Source organism: Lathyrus oleraceus, chromosome 3 (genome assembly GCF_024323335.1).
Source record: "Lathyrus oleraceus cultivar Zhongwan6 chromosome 3, CAAS_Psat_ZW6_1.0, whole genome shotgun sequence".
NCBI lineage: Eukaryota > Viridiplantae > Streptophyta > Magnoliopsida > Fabales > Fabaceae > Lathyrus > Lathyrus oleraceus.
The window spans coordinates 491,290,184-491,307,438 of record NC_066581.1 but is presented as its reverse complement, the minus strand read 5'-3'; the positions used below and the strand labels follow the sequence as shown (position 1 = coordinate 491,307,438).

The 17,255-nt window shown below is 30.8% G+C and overlaps 9 non-coding genes across 9 annotated transcripts; all 9 read left to right on the top strand.

The window, feature by feature from the left end:
• The first annotated feature begins 4,405 nt into the window (after positions 1 to 4,405).
• On the top strand, positions 4,406 to 4,485 carry TRNAL-UAG (transfer RNA leucine (anticodon UAG)). Its single transcript has one exon. It is a non-coding gene; the product is annotated as a tRNA-Leu (tRNA).
• A 1,315-nt stretch (positions 4,486 to 5,800) lies between these two features.
• On the top strand, positions 5,801 to 5,880 carry TRNAL-UAG (transfer RNA leucine (anticodon UAG)). The gene has a single exon. It is a non-coding gene; the product is annotated as a tRNA-Leu (tRNA).
• Positions 5,881 to 7,202: 1,322 nt separating this feature from the next.
• TRNAL-UAG (transfer RNA leucine (anticodon UAG)) lies at positions 7,203 to 7,282 on the top strand. The gene has a single exon. It is a non-coding gene; the product is annotated as a tRNA-Leu (tRNA).
• A 1,326-nt stretch (positions 7,283 to 8,608) lies between these two features.
• On the top strand, positions 8,609 to 8,688 carry TRNAL-UAG (transfer RNA leucine (anticodon UAG)). The gene has a single exon. It is a non-coding gene; the product is annotated as a tRNA-Leu (tRNA).
• A 1,382-nt stretch (positions 8,689 to 10,070) lies between these two features.
• On the top strand, positions 10,071 to 10,150 carry TRNAL-UAG (transfer RNA leucine (anticodon UAG)). The gene has a single exon. It is a non-coding gene; the product is annotated as a tRNA-Leu (tRNA).
• A 1,326-nt stretch (positions 10,151 to 11,476) lies between these two features.
• On the top strand, positions 11,477 to 11,556 carry TRNAL-UAG (transfer RNA leucine (anticodon UAG)). The gene has a single exon. It is a non-coding gene; the product is annotated as a tRNA-Leu (tRNA).
• A 1,694-nt stretch (positions 11,557 to 13,250) lies between these two features.
• On the top strand, positions 13,251 to 13,330 carry TRNAL-UAG (transfer RNA leucine (anticodon UAG)). Its single transcript has one exon. It is a non-coding gene; the product is annotated as a tRNA-Leu (tRNA).
• A 1,322-nt stretch (positions 13,331 to 14,652) lies between these two features.
• Positions 14,653 to 14,732, top strand: TRNAL-UAG (transfer RNA leucine (anticodon UAG)). The gene has a single exon. It is a non-coding gene; the product is annotated as a tRNA-Leu (tRNA).
• Positions 14,733 to 16,058: 1,326 nt separating this feature from the next.
• On the top strand, positions 16,059 to 16,138 carry TRNAL-UAG (transfer RNA leucine (anticodon UAG)). The gene has a single exon. It is a non-coding gene; the product is annotated as a tRNA-Leu (tRNA).
• The last annotated feature ends 1,117 nt before the right edge of the window (positions 16,139 to 17,255 follow it).

Sequence of the window (17,255 nt, the reverse complement as noted above, 5' to 3'; positions counted from 1 at the left end):
AGCACTTGTGCGTAATAAAAGACTTCCTTCTCGTTCTCGGTGAAGGAATCAGAGCAGCTATATAATCAGCATCTTACTCTTTAACGGCAAGCTCAGCATGGGAAAGTTTTCTTAATATTGATTCACTTTAGTTATAAACAAAAATTTGGTTCACCAAACCATTTATTTGGGTCGATATGATTTTATAAAACTATATCGGTTCAATTTGTTTCTTTTGAATCCTTCTTATGCTATAATAATTCGATTCAATTCAAAATTTTGACATAATTAACTATGAACAATCTTAGTTGTGGTCATTACCGTCCTGGTTCTCGATCTCATAAGATGACTTTCACACACGTTTGTTGCTTGGACTTATAAAGTAATTAGTTTTTTATAGTATTTAATTGGTTTCATGGAACATTAAGTGTGACTTAAATGTGAGACATAATTAAATATAAAGATATCACTCTAAAAGTATCTATATGTAAGTCTTACAATCGAATATAGCAACGCCAATGCATAGAGAATGTTATAAGTAATATTTATATTGGAATGACCCGCGATAAGAATACTACATAGTTTGTTATGTAAGTCTCATAAGTTATTTTTATAATCACAGTGGTGTATGCTACCATTTGACTGGAAACCATTAACTCCATACAAAAGGTCATTGAGGAGTTAATCATTTTAGTAGCGTCAAACATTATTTGTCATAAGACGATTATAAAGTCAGTTAACTAGGTATTCAATGAGTCATGTGGATGGACATGAGCGGCCTGGAAGGATTTTTCTCATTCTACATATGCATGAGTAATATCTACATACTCCTTAATTAAGTATTATTTTAAAATGCATTATCATGCTGAAATAAATGAATATGCGATATTGAGCTTATTTGTTAATACTAAGTACACTCGGGCATCAAGAAACATAATATTGAATTATACAAGGGAGGTACAAATTATGTCTTGTGTTAGGTATACATATAAGGGCAAAAGAATAATTATACATATGATCATTATCATATAAAGGTTATATGAGATCACATGAAATTATCGTTAATTGGAAAGCAATGATGTCTGGCTAGACACCCTCTCTCTATTTATAATATTAAGTAAATTATTTAACATTTTTGTCAATGTTACGAGAACGTAAAAGGTCGCACACATAAGGATAAATAAACGAGAGATAAAATAAATTAATAAGATACATTTATGATTTTTTGGTACATTGTTACGATACACTAATGTTAATTAGGAAAATACTGCCCACGAGAAGCTAGCATAGGGTGAGTATTGTACACGTGTTTAAATTTAACAAAATCTTTCAACATTGAGACAGTTTGGCCGAGTGGTCTAAGGCGCCAGATTTAGGCTCTGGTCCGAATTATTATAACATTGAGATGTATGACTTAACTGTTTGATTTACTGTATTAAATAGACTAGGTTGGGAAAGTTTTCTTAATATTGATTCACTTTAGTTATAAATAAAAATTTGGTTCACCAAACCATTTATTTGGGTCGATATGATTTTATAAAACTATACCGGTTCAATTTGTTTCTTTTGAATCCTTCTTATGCTATAATAATTCGATTCAATTCAAAATTTTGCCATAATTAACTATGAACAATCTTAGTTGTGGTCATTACCGTCCTGGTTCTCGATCTCATAAGATGATTTTCAAACACGTTTGTTGCTTGGACTTATAAAAAATGAAGGAGTTGTCTAAAAATATTCAATAATCAGTGATGGACTTCCTTATATCTTAGCTAATGGCTCAATCATAAATGCACAAAGTCTTGATTCTCAGAACTACTTCCAAGTTAGTAGTTGTTGGTTGGTTCGGGAATTGACTGAGTTGTTGGACTGTGTATGAAAGGTCTAGATAGTCTTGTGTTAGTGAGGTAAATAAGTTATTCCACCAAATTTCTATAAGGTGTGAGATTAGTCCAAATTTATCCATAAACTATTGGTGTAAGACTCATATGCCCACATATTTATGATTAATGTATTTAAGACTTGTATCAAGTTGATTATTTATAATAAAAATACATTTTTATTATGTTTATTTTCAAAGTAATTAGTTTTTTATAGTATTTAATTGGTTTCATGGAACATTAAGTGTGACTTAAATGTGAGAGATATCACTCTAAAAGTATCTATATGTAAGTCTTACAATCGAATATAGCAACGCCAATGCATAGAGAATGTTATAAGTAATATTTATATTGGAATGACCCGCGATAAGAATACTACATAGTTTGTTATGTAAGTCTCATAAGTTATTTTTATAATCACAGTGGTGTATGCTACCATTTGACTGGAAACCATTAACTCCATACAAAAGGTCATTGAGGAGTTAATCATTTTAGTAGCGTCAAACATTGTTTGTCATAAGACGATTATAAAGTCATTTAACTAGGTATTCAATGAGTCATGTGGATGGACATGAGCGGCCTGGAAGGATTTTTCTCATTCTACATATGCATGAGTAATATCTACATACTCCTTAATTAAGTATGATTTTAAAATGCATTATCATGCTGAAATAAATGAATATGCGATATTGAGCTTATTTGTTAATACTAAGTACACTCGGGCATCAAGAAACAAAATATTGAATTATACAAGGGAGGTACGAATTATGTCTTGTGTTAGGTAAACATATAAGGGCAAAAGAATAATTATACATATGATCATTATCATATAAAGGTTATATGAGATCACATGAAATTATCGTTAATTGGAAAGCAATGGTGTCTGGCTAGACACCCTCTCTCTATTTATAATATTAAGTAAATTATTTAACATTATTGTCAATGTTACGAGAAAGTAAAAGGTCGCACACATAAGGATAAATAAACGAGAGATAAAATAAATTAATAAGATACATTTATGATTTTTTGGTACATTGTTACGATACACTAATGTTAATTAGGAAAATACTGCCCACGGGAAGCTAGCATAGGGTGAGTATTGTACACGTGTTTAAATTTAACAAAATCTTTCAACATTGAGACAGTTTGGCCGAGTGGTCTAAGGCGCCAGATTTAGGCGCTGGTCCGAAAGGGCATGGGTACAAATCCCACAGCTGTCAACTTTTGCTTGTTTCTGTCCTTTCGTTCCAAATTATCAGTTCACCCAAAATTTAAATAAAAATGTATGACTTAACTGTTTGATTTACTGTATTAAATAGACTAGGTTGGGAAAGTTTTCTTAATATTGATTCACTTTAGTTATAAATAAAAATTTGGTTCACCAAACCATTTATTTGGGTCGATATGATTTTATAAAACTATACCGGTTCAATTTGTTTCTTTTGAATCCTTCTTATGCTATAATAATTCGATTCAATTCAAAATTTTGACATAATTAACTATGAACAATCTTAGTTGTGGTCATTACCGTCCTGGCTCTCGATCTCATAAGATGACTTTCACACACGTTTGTTGCTTGGACTTATAAAGTAATTAGTTTTTTATAATATTTAATTGGTTTCATGGAACATTAAGTGTGACTTAAATGTGAGACATCATTAAATATAAAGATATCACTCTAAAAGTATCTATATGTAAGTCTTACAATCGAATATAGCAACGTCAATGTATAGAGAATGTTATAAGTAATATTTATATTGGAATGACCCGCGATAAGAATACTACATAGTTTGTTATGTAAGTCTCATAAGTTATTTTTATAATCACAGTGGTGTATGCTACCATTTGACTGGAAACCATTAATTCCATACAAAAGGTCATTGAGGAGTTAATCATTTTAGTAGCGTCAAACATTGTTTGTCATAAGACGATTATAAAGTCAGTTAACTAGGTATTCAATGAGTCATGTGGATGGACATGAGCGGCCTGGAAGGATTTTTCTCATTCTACATATGCATGAGTAATATCTACATAATCCTTAATTAAGTATGATTTTAAAATGCATTATCATGCTGAAATAAATGAATATGCGATATTGAGCTTATTTGTTAATACTAAGTACACTCGGGCATCAAGAAACATAATATTGAATTATACAAGGGAGGTACGAATTATGTCTTGTGTTAGGTATACATATAAGGGCAAAAGAATAATTATACATATGATCATTATCATATAAAGGTTATATGAGTACACATGAAATTATCGTTAATTGGAAAGCAATGATGTCTGGCTAGACACCCTCTCTCTATTTATAATATTAAGTAAATTATTTAACATTTTTGTCAATGTTACGAGAACGTAAAAGGTCGCACACATAAGGATAAATAAACGAGAGATAAAATAAATTAATAAGATACATTTATGATTTTTTGGTACATTGTTACGATACACTAATGTTAATTAGGAAAATACTGCCCACGGGAAGCTAGCATAGGGTGAGTATTGTACACGTGTTTAAATTTAAGAAAATCTTTCAACATTGAGACAGTTTGGCCGAGTGGTCTAAGGCGCCAGATTTAGGCTCTGGTCCGAAAGGGCGTGGGTTCAAATCCCATAGCTGTCAACTTTTGCTTGTTTCTGTCATTTCGTTCCAAATTATCAGTTCACCCAAAATTTAAATAAAAATGTGTTTGATTTACTGTATTAAATAGAATAGGTTGGGAAAGTTTTCTTAATATTAATTCACTTTAGTTATAAATAAAAATTTGGTTCACCAAACCATTTATTTGGGTCGATATGATTTTATAAAACTATACCGGTTCAATTTGTTTCTTTTGAATCCTTCTTATGCTATAATAATTCGATTCTATTCAAAATTTTGACATAATTAACTATGAACAATCTTAGTTGTGGTCATTACCGTCCTGGTTCTCGATCTCATAAGATGACTTTCACACACGTTTGTTGCTTGGACTTATAAAGTAATTAGTTTTTTATAGTATTTAATTGGTTTCATGGAACATTAAGTGTGACTTAAATGTGAGACATCATTAAATATAAAGATATCACTCTAAAAGTATCTATATGTAAGTCTTACAATCGAATATAGCAACGCCAATGCATAGAGAATGTTATAAGTAATATTTATATTGGAATGACCCGCGATAAGAATACTACATAGTTTGTTATGTAAGTCTCATAAGTTATTTTTATAATCACAGTGGTGTATGCTACCATTTGACTGGAAACCATTAACTCCATACAAAAGGTCATTGAGGAGTTAATCATTTTAGTAGCGTCAAACATTGTTTGTCATAAGACGATTATAAAGTCAGTTAACTAGGTATTCAATGAGTCATGTGGATGGACATGAGCGGCCTGGAAGGATTTTTCTCATTCTACATATGCATGAGTAATATCTACATAATCCTTAATTAAGTATGATTTTAAAATGCATTATCATGCTGAAATAAATGAATATGCGATATTGAGCTTATTTGTTAATACTAAGTACACTCGGGCATCAAGAAACATAATATTGAATTATACAAGGGAGGTACGAATTATGTCTTGTGTTAGGTATACATATAAGGGCAAAAGAATAATTATACATATGATCATTATCATATAAAGGTTATATGAGATCACATGAAATTATCGTTAATTGGAAAGCAATGATGTCTGGCTAGACACCCTCTCTCTATTTATAATATTAAGTAAATTATTTAACATTTTTGTCAATGTTACGAGAACGTAAAAGGTCGCACACATAAGGATAAATAAACGAGAGATAAAATAAATTAATAAGATACATTTATGATTTTTTGGTACATTGTTACGATACACTAATGTTAATTAGGAAAATACTGCCCACGGGAAGCTAGCATAGGGTGAGTATTGTACACGTGTTTAAATTTAACAAAATCTTTCAACATTGAGACAGTTTGGCCGAGTGGTCTAAGGCGCCAGATTTAGGCTCTGGTCCGAATGGGCGTGGGTTCAAATCCCACAGCTGTCAACTTTTGCTTGTTTCTGTCATTTCGTTCCAAATTATCAGTTCACCCAAAATTTAAATAAAAATGTATGACTTAACTGTTTGATTTACTGTATTAAATAGACTAGGTTAGGAAAGTTTTCTTAATATTGATTCACTTTAGTTATAAATAAAAATTTGGTTCACCAAACCATTTATTTGGGTCGATATGATTTTATAAAACTATACCGGTTCAATTTGTTTCTTTTGAATCCTTCTTATGTTATAATAATTCGATTCAATTCAAAATTTTGACATGATTAACAATGAACAATCTTAGTTGTGGTCATTACCGTCCTAGTTCTCGATCTCATAAGATGACTTTCACACACGTTTGTTGCTTGGACTTATAAAGTAATTAGTTTTTTATAGTATTTAATTGGTTTCATGGAACATTAAGTGTGACTTAAATGTGAGACATCATTAAATATAAAGATATCACTCTAAAAGTATCTATATGTAAGTCTTACAATCGAATATAGCAACGCCAATGCATAGAGAATGTTATAAGTAATATTTATATTGGAATGACCCGCGATAAGAATACTACATAGTTTGTTATGTAAGTCTCATAAGTTATTTTTATAATCACAGTGGTGTATGCTACCATTTGACTGGAAACCATTAACTCCATACAAAAGGTCATTGAGGAGTTAATCATTTTAGTAGCGTCAAACATTGTTTGTCATAAGACGATTATAAAGTCAGTTAACTAGGTATTCAATGAGTCATGTGGATGGACATGAGCGGCCTGGAAGGATTTTTCTCATTCTACATATGCATGAGTAATATCTACATAATCCTTAATTAAGTATGATTTTAAAATGCATTATCATGCTGAAATAAATGAATATGCGATATTGAGCTTATTTGTTAATACTAAGTACACTCGGGCATCAAGAAACATAATATTGAATTATACAAGGGAGGTACGAATTATGTCTTGTGTTAGGTATACATATAAGGGCAAAAGAATAATTATACATATGATCATTATCATATAAAGGTTATATGAGATCACATGAAATTGTCGTTAATTGGAAAGCAATGATGTCTGGCTAGACACCCTCTCTCTATTTATAATATTAAATTATTTAACATTTTTGTCAATGTTAAGAGAACGTAAAAGGTCGCACACATAAGGATAGATAAACGAGAGATAAAATAAATGAATAAGATACATTTATGATTTTTTGGTACATTGTTACGATACACTAATGTTAATTAGGAAAATACTGCCCACGGGAAGCTAGCATAGGGTGAGTATTGTACACGTGTTTAAATTTAACAAAATATTTCAACATTGAGACAGTTTGGCCGAGTGGTCTAAGGCGCCAGATTTAGGCTCTGGTCCGAAAGGGCGTGGGTTCAAATCCCACAGCTGTCAACTTTTGCTTGTTTCTGTCATTTCGTTCCAAATTATCAATTCACCCAAAATTTAAATAAAAATGTATGACTTAACTGTTTGATTTACTGTATTAAATAGAATAGGTTGGGAAAGTTTTCTTAATATTGATTCACTTTAGTTATAAATAAAAATTTGGTTCACCAAACCATTTATTTGGGTCGATATGATTTTATAAAACTATACCGGTTCAATTTGTTTCTTTTGAATCCTTCTTATGCTATAATAATTCGATTCAATTCAAAATTTTGACATAATTAACTATGAACAATCTTAGTTGTGGTCATTACCGTCCTGGTTCTCGATCTCATAAGATGACTTTCACACACGTTTGTTGCTTGGACTTATAAAGTAATTAGTTTTTTATAGTATTTAATTGGTTTCATGGAACATTAAGTGCGACTTAAATGTGAGACATCATTAAATATAAAGATATCACTCTAAAAGTATCTATATGTAAGTCTTAAAATCGAATATAGCAACGCCAATGCATAGAGAATGTTATAAGTAATATTTATATTGCAATGACCCGCGATAAGAATACTACATAGTTTGTTATGTAAGTCTCATAAGTTATTTTTATAATCACAGTGGTGTATGCTACCATTTGACTGGAAACCATTAACTCCATACAAAAGGTCATTGAGGAGTTAATCATTTTAGTAGCGTCAAACATTGTTTGTCATAAGACGATTATAAAGTCAGTTAACTAGGTATTCAATGAGTCATGTGGATGGACATGAGCGGCCTGGAAGGATTTTTCTCATTCTACATATGCATGAGTAATATCTACATACTCCTTAATTAAGTATGATTTTAAAATGCATTATCATGCTGAAATAAATGAATATGCGATATTGAGCTTATTTGTTAATACTAAGTACACTCGGGCATCAAGAAACATAATATTGAATTATACAAGGGAGGTACGAATTATGTCTTGTGTTAGGTATACATTTAAGGGCAAAAGAATAATTATACATATGATCATTATCATATAAAGGTTATATGAGATCACATGAAATTATCGTTAATTGGAAAGCAATGATGTCTGGCTAGACACCCTTTCTCTATTTATAATATTATGTAAATTATTTAACATTATTGTCAATATTACGAGAACTTAAAAGGTCGCACACATAAGGATAAATAAACGAGAGATAAAATAAATTAATAAGATACATTTATGATTTTTTGGTACATTGTTACGATACACTAATGTTAATTAGGAAAATACTGCCCACGGGAAGCTAGCATAGGGTGAGTATTGTACACGTGTTTAAATTTAACAAATTCTTTCAACATTGAGACAGTTTGGCCGAGTGGTCTAAGGCGCCAGATTTAGGCTCTGGTCCGAAAGGGCGTGGGTTCAAATCCCACAGCTGTCAACTTTTGCTTGTTTCTGTCATTTCGTTTCGGGCGTGGGTTCAAATCCCACAGCTGTCAACTTTTGCTTGTTTCTGTCATTTCGTTCCAAATTATCAGTTCACCAAAATTTAAATAAAAATGTATGACTTAACTGTTTGATTTACTGTATTAAATAGACTAGGTTGGGAAAGTTTTCTTAATATTGATTCACTTTAGTTATAAATAAAAATTTGGTTCACCAAACCATTTATTTGGGTCGATATGATTTTATAAAACTATACCGGTTCAATTTGTTTCTTTTGAATCCTTCTTATGCTATAATAATTCGATTCAATTCAAAATTTTGACATAATTAACTATGAACAATCTTAGTTGTGGTCATTACCGTCCTGGTTCTCGATCTCATAAGATGACTTTCACACACGTTTGTTGCTTGGACTTATAAAGTAATTAGTTTTTTATAGTATTTAATTGGTTTCATGGAACATTAAGTGTGACTTAAATGTGAGACATCATTAAATATAAAGATATCACTCTAAAAGTATCTATATGTAAGTCTTACAATCGAATATAGCAACGCCAATGCATAGAGAATGTTATAAGTAATATTTATATTGGAATGACCCGCGATAAGAATACTACATAGTTTGTTATGTAAGTCTCATAAGTTATTTTTTAATCACAGTGGTGTATGCTACCATTTGACTGGAAACCATTAACTCCATACAAAAGGTCATTGAGGAGTTAATCATTTTAGTAGCGTCAAACATTGTTTGTCATAAGACGATTATAAAGTCAGTTAACTAGGTATTCAATGCGTCATGTGGATGGACATGAGCGGCCTGGAAGGATTTTTCTCATTCTACATATGCATGAGTAATATCTACATAATCCTTAATTAAGTATGATTTTAAAATGCATTATCATGCTGAAATAAATGAATATGCGATATTGAGCTTATTTGTTAATACTAAGTACACTCGGGCATCAAGAAACATGATATTGAATTATACAAGGGAGGTACGAATTATGTCTTGTGTTAGGTATACATATAAGGGCAAAAGAATAATTATACATATGATCATTATCATATAAAGGTTATATGAGATCACATGAAATTATCGTTAATTGGAAAGCAATGATGTCTGGCTAGACACCCTCTCTCTATTTATAATATTAAGTAAATTATTTAACATTTTTGTCAATGTTACGAGAACGTAAAAGGTCGCACACATAAGGATAAATAAACGAGAGATAAAATAAATTAATAAGATACATTTATGATTTTTTGGTACATTGTTACGATACATTAATGTTAATTAGGAAAATACTGCCCACGGGAAGCTAGCATAGGGTGAGTATTGTACACGTGTTTAAATTTAACAAAATCTTTCAACATTGAGACAGTTTGGCCGAGTGGTCTAAGGCGCCAGATTTAGGCTCTGGTCCGAAAGGGCGTGGGTTCAAATCCCACAGCTGTCAACTTTTGCTTGTTTCTGTCATTTCGTTCCAAATTATCAGTTCACCCAAAATTTAAATAAAAATGTATGACTTAACTGTTTGATTTACTGTATTAAATAGACTAGGTTAGGAAAATTTTCTTAATATTGATTCACTTTAGTTATAAATAAAAATTTGGTTCACCAAACCATTTATTTGGGTCGATATGATTTTATAAAACTATACCGGTTCAATTTGTTTCTTTTGAATCCTTCTTATGTTATAATAATTCGATTCAATTCAAAATTTTGACATGATTAACAATGAACAATCTTAGTTGTGGTCATTACCGTCCTGGTTCTCGATCTCATAAGATGACTTTCACACACGTTTGTTGCTTGGACTTATAAAGTAATTAGTTTTTTATAGTATTTAATTGGTTTCATGGAACATTAGGTGTGACTTAAATGTGAGACATCATTAAATATAAAGATATCACTCTAAAAGTATCTATATGTAAGTCTTACAATCGAATATAGCAACGCCAATGCATAGAGAATGTTATAAGTAATATTTATATTGGAATGACCCGCGATAAGAATACTACATAGTTTGTTATGTAAGTCTCATAAGTTATTTTTATAATCACAGTGGTGTATGCTACCATTTGACTGGAAACCATTAACTCCATACAAAAGGTCATTGAGGAGTTAATCATTTTAGTAGCGTCAAACATTGTTTGTCATAAGACGATTATAAAGTCAGTTAACTAGGTATTCAATGAGTCATGTGGATGGACATGAGCGGCCTGGAAGGATTTTTCTCATTCTACATATGCATGAGTAATATCTACATAATCCTTAATTAAGTATGATTTTAAAATGCATTATCATGCTGAAATAAATGAATATGCGATATTGAGCTTATTTGTTAATACTAAGTACACTCGGGCATCAAGAAACATAATATTGAATTATACAAGGGAGGTACGAATTATGTCTTGTGTTAGGTATACATATAAGGGCAAAAGAATAATTATACATATGATCATTATCATATAAAGGTTATATGAGATCACATGAAATTATCGTTAATTGGAAAGCAATGATGTCTGGCTAGACACCCTCTCTCTATTTATAATATTAAGTAAATTATTTAACATTTTTGTCAATGTTACGAGAACGTAAAAGGTCGCACACATAACGATAAATAAACGAGAGATAAAATAAATTAATAAGATACATTTATAATTTTTTGGTACATTGTTACGATACACTAATGTTAATTAGGAAAATACTGCCCACGGGAAGCTAGCATAGGGTGAGTATTGTACACGTGTTTAAATTTAACAAAATCTTTCAACATTGAGACAGTTTGGTCGAGTGGTCTAAGGCGCCAGATTTAGGCTCTGGTCCGAAAGGGCGTGGGTTCAAATCCCATAGCTGTCAACTTTTGCTTGTTTCTGTCATTTCGTTCCAAATTATCAGTTCACCCAAAATTTAAATAAAAATGTATGACTTAACTGTTTGATTTACTGTATTAAATAGACTAGGTTGGGAAAGTTTTCTTAATATTGATTCACTTTAGTTATAAATAAAAATTTGGTTCACAAAACCATTTATTTGGGTCGATATGATTTTATAAAACTATACCGGTTCAATTTGTTTCTTTTGAATCCTTCTTATGCTATAATAATTCGATTCAATTCAAAATTTTGACATAATTAACTATGAACAATCTTAGTTGTGGTCATTACCGTCCTGGTTCTCGATCTCATAAGATGATTTTCACACACGTTTGTTGCCTAGACTTATAAAAAATGAAGGAGTTGTCTAAAAATATTCAATAATCAGTGATGGACTTCCTTATATCTTAGCTAATGGCTCAATCATAAATGCACAAAGTCTTGATTCTCAGAACTACTTCCAAGTTAGTAGTTGTTAGGTTGTTCGGGAATTGACTGAGTTGTTGGACTGTGTATGAAAGGTCTAGATAGTCTTGTGTTAGTGAGGTAAATAAGTTATTCCACCAAATTTCTATAAGGTGTGAGATTAGTCCAAATTTATCCATAAACTATTGGTGTAAGACTCATATGCCAACATATTTATGATTAATGTATTTAAGACTTGTATCAAGTTGATTATTTATAATAAAAATACATTTTTATTATGTTTATTTTCAAAGTAATTAGTTTTTTATAGTATTTAATTAGTTTCATGGAACATTAAGTGTGACTTAAATGTGAGACATCATTAAATATAAAGATACCACTCTAAAAGTATCTATATGTAAGTCTTACAATCGAATATAGCAACGCCAATGCATAGAGAATGTTATAAGTAATATTTATATTGGAATGACCCGCGATAAGAATACTACATAGTTTGGTATGTAAGTCTCATAAGTTATTTTTATAATCACAGTGGTGTATGCTACCAATTGACTGGAAACCATTAACTCCATACAAAAGGTCATTGAGGAGTTAATCATTTTAGTAGCGTCAAACATTGTTTGTCATAAGACGATTATAAAGTCAGTTAACTAGGTATTCAATGAGTCATGTGGATGGACATGAGCGGCCTGGAAGGATTTTTCTCATTCTACATATGCATGAGTAATATCTACATAATCCTTAATTAAGTATGATTTTAAAATGCATTATCATGCTGAAATAAATGAATATGCGATATTGAGCTTATTTGTTAATACTAAGTACACTCGGGCATCAAGAAACATAATATTGAATTATACAGGAGAGGTACGAATTATGTCTTGTGTTAGGTATACATATAATGGGGAAAAAGAATAATTATACATATGATCATTATCATATAAAGGTTATATGAGATCACATGAAATTATCGTTAATTGGAAAGCAATGATGTCTGGCTAGACACCCTCTCTCTATTTATAATATTAAGTAAATTATTTAACATTATTGTCAATGTTACGAGAACGTAAAAGGTCGCACACATAAGGATAAATAAACGAGAGATAAAATAAATTAATAAGATACATTTATGATTTTTTGGTACATTGTTACGATACACTAATGTTAATTAGGAAAATACTGCCCACGGGAAGCTAGCATAGGGTGAGTATTGTACACGTGTTTAAATTTAACAAAATCTTTCAACATTGAGACAGTTTGGCCGAGTGGTCTAAGGCGCCAGATTTAGGCTCTGGTCCGAAAGGGCGTGGGTTCAAATCCCACAGCTGTCAACTTTTGCTTGTTTCTGTCATTTCGTTCCAAATTATCAGTTCACCCAAAATTTAAATAAAAATGTATGACTTAACTGTTTGATTTACTGTATTAAATAGACTAGGTTAGGAAAATTTTCTTAATATTGATTCACTTTAGTTATAAATAAAAATTTGGTTCACCAAACCATTTATTTGGGTCGATATGATTTTATAAAACTATACCGGTTCAATTTGTTTCTTTTGAATCCTTCTTATGTTATAATAATTCGATTCAATTCAAAATTTTGACATGATTAACAATGAACAATCTTAGTTGTGGTCATTACCGTCCTGGTTCTCGATCTCATAAGATGACTTTCACACACGTTTGTTGCTTGGACTTATAAAGTAATTAGTTTTTTATAGTATTTAATTGGTTTCATGGAACATTAAGTGTGACTTAAATGTGAGACATCATTAAATATAAAGATATCACTCTAAAAGTATCTATATGTAAGTCTTACAATCGAATATAGCAACGCCAATGCATAGAGAATGTTATAAGTAATATTTATATTGGAATGACCCGCGATAAGAATACTACATAGTTTGTTATGTAAGTCTCATAAGTTATTTTTATAATCACAGTGGTGTATGCTACCATTTGACTGGAAACCATTAACTCCATACAAAAGGTCATTGAGGAGTTAATCATTTTAGTAGCGTCAAACATTGTTTGTCATAAGACGATTATAAAGTCAGTTAACTAGGTATTCAATGAGTCATGTGGATGGACATGAGCGGCCTGGAAGGATTTTTCTCATTCTACATATGCATGAGTAATATCTACATACTCCTTAAATATGATTTTAAAATGCATTATCATGCTGAAATAAATGAATATGCGATATTGAGCTTATTTGTTAATACTAAGTACACTCGGGCATCAAGAAACATCATATTGAATTATACAAGGGAGGTACGAATTATGTCTTGTGTTAGGTATACATTTAAGGGCAAAAGAATAATTATACATATGATCATTATCATATAAAGGTTATATGAGATCACATGAAATTATCGTTAATTGGAAAGCAATGATGTCTGGCTAGACACCCTCTCTCTATTTATAATATTAAGTAAATTATTTAACATTATTGTCAATGTTACGAGAACGTAAAAGGTCGCACACATAAGGATAAATAAACGAGAGATAAAATAAATTAATAAGATACATTTATGATTTTTTGGTACATTGTTACGATACACTAATGTTAATTAGGAAAATACTGCCCACGGGAAGCTAGCATAGGGTGAGTATTGTACACGTGTTTAAATTTAACAAAATCTTTCAACATTGAGACAGTTTGGCCGAGTGGTCTAAGGCGCCAGATTTAGGCTCTGGTCCGAAAGGGCGTGGGTTCAAATCCCACAGCTGTCAACTTTTGCTTGTTTCTGTCATTTCGTTCCAAATTATCAGTTCACCCAAAATTTAAATAAAAATGTATGACTTAACTGTTTGATTTACTGTATTAAATAGACTAGGTTAGGAAAATTTTCTTAATATTGATTCACTTTAGTTATAAATAAAAATTTGGTTCACCAAACCATTTATTTGGGTCGATATGATTTTATAAAACTATACCGGTTCAATTTGTTTCTTTTGAATCCTTCTTATGTTATAATAATTCGATTCAATTCAAAATTTTGACATGATTAACAATGAACAATCTTAGTTGTGGTCATTACCGTCCTGGTTCTCGATCTCATAAGATGACTTTCACACACGTTTGTTGCTTGGACTTATAAAGTAATTAGTTTTTTATAGTATTTAATTGGTTTCATGGAACATTAAGTGTGACTTAAATGTGAGACATCATTAAATATAAAGATATCACTCTAAAAGTATCTATATGTAAGTCTTACAATCGAATATAGCAACGCCAATGCATAGAGAATGTTATAAGTAATATTTATATTGGAATGACCCGCGATAAGAATACTACATAGTTTGTTATGTAAGTCTCATAAGTTATTTTTATAATCACAGTGGTGTATGCTACCATTTGACTGGAAACCATTAACTCCATACAAAAGGTCATTGAGGAGTTAATCATTTTAGTAGCGTCAAACATTGTTTGTCATAAGACGATTATAAAGTCAGTTAACTAGGTATTCAATGAGTCATGTGGATGGACATGAGCGGCCTGGAAGGATTTTTCTCATTCTACATATGCATGAGTAATATCTACATAATCCTTAATTAAGTATGATTTTAAAATGCATTATCATGCTGAAATAAATGAATATGCGATATTGAGCTTATTTGTTAATACTAAGTACACTCGGGCATCAAGAAACATAATATTGAATTATACAAGGGAGGTACGAATTATGTCTTGTGTTAGGTATACATATAAGGGCAAAAGAATAATTATACATATGATCATTATCATATAAAGGTTATATGAGATCACATGAAATTATCGTTAATTGGAAAGCAATGATGTCTGGCTAGACACCCTCTCTCTATTTATAATATTAAGTAAATTATTTAACATTTTTGTCAATGTTACGAGAACGTAAAAGGTCGCACACATAAGGATAAATAAACGAGAGATAAAATAAATTAATAAGATACATTTATGATTTTTTGGTACATTGTTACGATACACTAATGTTAATTAGGAAAATACTGCCCACGGGAAGCTAGCATAGGGTGAGTATTGTACACGTGTTTAAATTTAACAAAATCTTTCAACATTGAGACAGTTTGGCCGAGTGGTCTAAGGCGCCAGATTTAGGCTCTGGTCCGAAAGGGCGTGGGTTCAAATCCCACAGCTGTCAACTTTTGCTTGTTTCTGTCATTTCGTTCCAAATTATCAGTTCACCCAAAATTTAAATAAAAATGTATGACTTAACTGTTTGATTTACTGTATTAAATAGAATAGGTTGGGAAAGTTTTCTTAATATTGATTCACTTTAGTTATAAATAAAAATTTGGTTCACCAAACCATTTATTTGGGTCGATATGATTTTATAAAACTATACCGGTTCAATTTGTTTCTTTTGAATCCTTCTTATGCTATAATAATTCGATTCAATTCAAAATTTTGACATAATTAACTATGAACAATCTTAGTTGTGGTCATTACCGTCCTGGTTCTCGATCTCATAAGATGACTTTCACACACATTTGTTGCTTGGACTTATAAAGTAATTAGTTTTTTATAGTATTTAATTGGTTTCATGGAACATTAAGTGTGACTTAAATGTGAGACATCATTAAATATAAAGATATCACTCTAAAAGTATCTATATGTAAGTCTTACAATCGAATATAGCAACGCCAATGCATAGAGAATGTTATAAGTAATATTTATATTGGAATGACCCGCGATAAGAATACTACATAGTTTGTTATGTAAGTCTCATAAGTTATTTTTATAATCACAGTGGTGTATGCTACCATTTGACTGGAAACCATTAACTCCATACAAAAGGTCATTGAGGAGTTAATCATTTTAGTAGCGTCAAACATTGTTTGTCATAAGACGATTATAAAGTCAGTTAACTAGGTATTCAATGAGTCATGTGGATGGACATGAGCGGCCTGGAAGGATTTTTCTCATTCTACATATGCATGAGTAATATCTACATACTCCTTAATTAAGTATGATTTTAAAATGCATTATCATGCTGAAATAAATGAATATGCGATATTGAGCTTATTTGTTAATACTAAGTACACTCGGGCATCAAGAAACATAATATTGAATTATACAAGGGAGGTACGAATTATGTCTTGTGTTAGGTATACATTAAGGGCAAAAGAATAATTATACATATGATCATTATCATATAAAGGTTATATGAGATCACATGAAATTATCGTTAATTGGAAAGCAATGATGTCTGGCTAGACACCCTTCTCTATTTATAATATTAAGTAAATTATTTAACA